The following is a 6,000-nucleotide window of genomic DNA, read 5'->3' as shown; positions in this document are numbered from 1 at the left end:
TACATCCTTGGGCGGTTTGAAGCTAAACTGAAATCATGCACATACATTCCAGAAGCCAATTTCACCAATTTCTTTTGGCCTAGGTCATGACCATGAGAGTCACAGCACTAGTAAGTGGAGTGTTCAAATTCCTGTTCAGCTGAATATACCCAGTCATTAGAGACATACGAAGTGGAAAAAGTTCACAAACATTGTGTTTTGTTGAAATCTGGAACTACTTAGGCTGAAATTAGACAAATATGGACAATAGCATACCCACTCTGCATGGAAAAAACGCCCTGCCCAAAGTACAGATATCTGTTCCATGGAGAGTTTCAACTGGGGTGCCAGTGTCTAATAAATCTTTCATATATCTTAGTTTTCTCATTATCTCTGTAACTTGCTAATTAGCAGTAGCACTATAGGCACATTTAACTATGCCAACTGACAAAATTGAGTACTGCTAAAATACCATCCAGTCTGGTCATGGGACAGTCTCTATGATGTGAGCTATAAGCTACACCAAGCCACGTCTATAAATGTATTAATGAAAGTGAATTTTTGTCAAATCATATTATCACTGAGACATTTACTCTGGACTCAGAAATGTTAGTCTGAGTTAAAGAGTGACACCTGGGCACTGTTTACAGACCTAAGTTTCAGTATGTGTTAGACTACCCTAGAGGCACTCTAGTGTTGTAGATTTGCACCTTCTCTGACTAGGCAAACAGATATCCACACTGTGGATTACCCATAGGGTTAACTCTTCCAGTTGCTCAACTGTTAAGCATCACAGTACTTAGCACCTTTGGTGTTCTCCCCCTAGTTACCAAAGAGCTGATCAAGAGCTGACGTGGAAAAAAATATTTCCTATCAATTTTAGATTATTTTGCAAAGACAAAATTAAAGGTAGTTGTGAAACACAAGTTTCTAATCTCATAACATTTAAACCATAACCGTAACATTCTTTTCCCATCCCCTTTGTAAGTTCTTCTTCTTGATTGCTCTTAGTTTGAGCAATAAAGAGTGTATTTTCAAAGTAGCCGCAGATTCATCTCTTAATTTGCAATAGATATTCTGCTAGCTTCACATTTCATTAAGTTACTTCGGTTTAACCACCTCTTCATTACTGAGCATTTACAATTGTTTGGGCAATAGTAGCTGTCTTCAGTCTTACATATATGTACTTCTCCCATGCCTGGCCTTATATTGATATGAGTTGCTTCACAGGAGTGAAAAAATAAAATTAATCATTCACAAAACATTTAATTCAACACTTTCCACAATCCTCTGGACGTTTCAGCTCTAATGCAAAATTCGCACCTCACCTCTGCTGGATTTTGCCTGAGAACCATCTGGATTTTCTCTAATCCCTAAAAAACTGCTCTACTGCAAAAAAACTGGTTGGATGCCGCTTGTGAAATCATTAATTTGACAAGTTCTATGATACTTTGAATAACTTATTTAATGGATTTTCTCTTCTTCATTATTTACTTGGGATCAATGGCTTACGTGCAGAATGTGCAAACCTAAACACAAACAAGGTCCAATCATCTTATTGTCCAAACATGCATTTTTTGGTTTTGGGTGTGCACAGCCCCACCTACTGTAACCAATGATACAGTGCCAGAATTTCAAGCCATTAGGTGGGTCACGCATCCCATGGCATTGTTCATCTGGGTAACACATGTAAGACAAATATAATATGTACATATCCTAAAGAAGGAAGAGTGAAAGCAAGACGCATAGTAAGATTATACCAAGGCTAAAAGCCATTGTATTTAAATTACTATTTAAACTACTTATGGCTGGACAGGGAAAAATACCTGAGAAAAATCCTGAAGTATCAACATGTAGCTGCATTCCAGACTGGAACAAACTGAAGACCTTCCACATTTTTTTCCAAGAGGAGAACATAAGCACATAACCCATGTACAGGCAGCCAAATTTCAAACAGCCATTTCTTTAAGGCGCTTCCCTGAGACATAGGATACAAAAGTTAAAGCACCTGTTGTGAGTGACAATGCTAACCACTGGACTTCTTGATTTTCCAAAATGGAAGAGTCTCTCACATTCTCTTACTTTGACTAGAAAGTCCATTCTGGATCTCAGAAGTTTTTTGTAAAAAGCACAACATGTCCACAAGTGTTTTCTCTTCTAACAAAACAGCATTTTTAGACAAAGAATGTTTTGCTAAAAACTTCTCAAGCAGTAAACCAGTACTCAGTAATTCCTCTTACACGCTTAGCTATATATTTCTATTATTTCAGATAAGGAAAATTAAACTTTGAACTACAGATTTTTGTGATTCACTGAAATATTGCATGGTGGAATGTATTTCATAGATCTGCATACTTCTTCGCTCAAAAATAGCCCAATTTTCTGTGAAGATGCTGCCTTTTCCAGCACTTAAAACTACGCTCTAGCAGCAGAGATTTTTCACCTCATAAAACAAGATGTTCTAATATTTGAAAATGCTTTGCTGTAGCAAAAATGAAGTCCCTTGCTTCATCTTAAAAGCTCCTTGTAAAAAAAAAAAGCTAAAATGACCCTGAAACAAACTGTAAAATAGTTACCCTAAAATTTTATTTAAAAAGTTAATATTTGATCTGATTTTGCTCACTCTGAAAGCCATGCACAGTCATACAAAGACATTTCAAAAGGAATTTTGTTTGTTTGCTTTTCTTCTGGAGTTCTTGTCAGTTTTATTAGAACAAATGAATTACTGCTGTAAGGAAATAATTGTCAAAGTTTCCTAACCTGTAATAAGAGCTCAGTTTCATTTTCATCAAAATCATCAGCAAACTGCCACAAATAGGAGTACATTACGGGGGCAAAAAATCAGTAATTTTGAATTTATTATCAAGAAGAGTGGTGGAAATTCATATTACTGACTTGTGCACAATCAACTAGATAGCTAAATGGAAAGTTAGTCATCCTTACTTAATCCACTGTCAACACAAAGTGGCAGTATCTGTGGAACACAATTCAATGCACCTAGCCCTAAATTGCCATCTTTTTTCTATTTACTGTACGGGTAGTTAAAAGCTCAGTAAGTATGTATTTGGACTGTAAGATGTGCCTACAAATAGGTAATATGAATGCTATTTGATTCCATCTGTAAAAGCACAGACTGATAAAAAAAAAAAAAGGAACCACTTGCCTTTATTAGTTAATTAACTAAGTACTAAAACCCCTCTGTAATTAAAAAAGCAAGAATATTTATAAACAATAATGTGAACAAAGGCCTTCATAGAGAGTTTATACTGAATACTTGTATCTTAGAAACAATTTCTCATTGTATTGAGAAATTATTACAGCTTCTGTTTTACGAGTTGTTCTTGATATTAGTTAATTTTCTTTTATGCTGGAAGAAATAAACATATTTGCAAGATTTTATACACACACACATAACAAAGCTGACAGCCAAATCTTCACCAAATTTAAACCTGTATCAACGAAGTTCTGTAAATTGATCAAAACATAGTTTATAGATAATAACATTTCTGCACTATATCATCTGATTTTCAACTTGTCAATACATTAATTCTTTGCAAAACAACTGGACATAGGTACTATGTCAATCAAATGTTCATGATCTATAGGTGACAAAGGAAGATTTCATTTTTTATTTTGGTCAACAAGCAGCCAGCTAACATCCAACAGTGGCATTTTGTTCTTCTTGTGGGCAGCTTGCTTAATGCAATCCACATGAGCCCAAATTTCTGTAGCAAAGTACACATTCAGTGGACCTAATTAAGCATTGTTCCCTTCTTCACCCTTTCATTCTCTTCCTTTGGGAAAATAGACTTTTTCTTTTCTTGCTGTTATTCTTTAATAGCCCAATTCTTACATATTTAAATCAGGAGTAACACTACTGGAGTTGATTCAGCTACATAAGCGTAAGAACCCAGTGAGAAAAATACACAACGAACCCCTTTTTTCCCTATCCTGTCAGATGTGAAACAATATTGTTGTAAATCACAACATTACAGCTGTTAGTATGGAATATGCAACAAGAAAAATCAGCAAATACTGCATAGCAGCTTAAAACAGTGAAGTCTTAAATAAGATCTAACATGAACAACCAACAACGACATATGATTTATTGATTATAACTCAGCACTAGACAGGCCTCAGTGGCAACTGCTTTCTATATTAAGCATTAGAAGGCAGCCCATGAGATATCTACTACAGAGGTGAAAGTTTGCATCTCTCCCCGTTAGTGAGAGGATCAACATCAGTTTTCCCAGTAATTTCCATATGCGTAAAACTTTGGAGAAAGAATTGGAATTGATCCAGCAAACATCTTGCAAAACATACTATACTATATACAAACCCCACAAAATGTAAACCAGACACTCGTAGCTCTGCAATGATACCAGAGATTTCCAGACGGCAGGTAGCAAAAGTGATGTCTGTATACACATACCAGAAACTTTAAGACTTTAAAACTACCATAGTTTTGTTTAATCCTGTATTGTTTAATGTGCATTTCAAATTTCAAAGGGATAACAACCTGTGTTCTTGTGGAGTTCCTGTCTCAGTTGTTACAGTCCTGCAAATAATGCAACTAAAATAAACCTTGTAGCTGCACGCAAATGACTACTCCCTCCCTTCATTTAAGTAACTATAAGCAGTTCAGAAGTGCATGTGAACTGCCACTATGCATTGTCTTTTATAGCCTCCTTAAAGGGTCCTGCCATTTAATTTCCTATTAAAGTTCTACTCCAATCTACAAGAATGCAATCAAGATAACTAAAAAGGACTAGACCCTAGACCTCCAAAATTTAATACTAGGCCCTACCTTTAACCTTCACAGTGATTTAACCTAACACGTTTTCTACAGAATTGGCACAGGCTAAAAATGACTTCATGGTCAGTGATTACAGCTCAGCACACAGACAACAATTTATGAGACATGGTGATTCTTGACTGCTCTGGTTGATGTGATGACACCTTAACTGTGACGTATTTTGTGCCTTTACAGCACCTGAACTAAAAAGAGATGCTACAGAGAGCTGTGAGAAATATCCGTTATCAGATGTTTAGGAATTTGAGGTTTGTTTGATAAGAAATACTTACAAGAACTGTTTACAGATTTATATTTGTGACAGATTTTTGTTCTCTGTAGTTCTGGGTTTTACTGAGCTTCATCCGTAAAAGATCAGACTCAGAGGAATCTGGTTATAATTTTAACTGTTTGATCCTTTGGGTGGAGGAAAACAGATAAATCTTTCCATCTTGTTTCTTATTTATTGAATACTATATTTAGCTTTGATGTTTAACAGTACTGTATAGTATCTTTATATATAATAGAAGAACATGTCAGATAAGGAAAAAATTAGGGTATGTAGTCTATATTACATTTTAAACAGACAGATTAATTTTCAGAATTTTGACTAATTTTTCAAACCTGCTAGGCACATTACTAAGTCGGAGTATATACCATATAGTCAATATTTTGCTGAACCTGGTCTAGCACATGAAATTGAAATTAGTAGCAATAGAAAGCTTTTAGAAGGAAACAACTTAACTTTGCAATGTACTTCATACCTGACTTCTTCATATTTAAGTTTTCAATTAACATGCCAAAGAGTAGGAGCTAAATTTGAATCCCAAGTACTCATATTTCTTCCGATTTTGCTGGTTTATTTCAGATTTTAAAATTAAAGCTATCTTCAGTACATCAACCTTTTTCTGGCTCCTGATTAAACCACAAGGGTGCTAAACACAAATCGCAGGATCAATACTACTGGACTATGCATCTAGATAACAAGGATTCTTTCCAAGACATTAAGACTGGACATTATTTTAAGGTCTTTTTACTTGTTTTACCATTTAGTTCCCAGCTGGATTCAGACTTTCAGTACACCACACAAGATCTGCAAAGACATTTTATACAGTTATCCTGTGATTTTCAAAAGTATTAATACTTAGGAGCCTGAATCTTTAATTTACAAATAACTTTTTGGTATGTACAACACACAAAGGGTACATACACTTCTAAGACTATGCACT

This window comes from Rissa tridactyla, chromosome 12 (assembly GCF_028500815.1).
Source record: "Rissa tridactyla isolate bRisTri1 chromosome 12, bRisTri1.patW.cur.20221130, whole genome shotgun sequence".
NCBI lineage: Eukaryota > Metazoa > Chordata > Aves > Charadriiformes > Laridae > Rissa > Rissa tridactyla.
Note: the sequence above shows the minus strand (reverse complement) of the source record.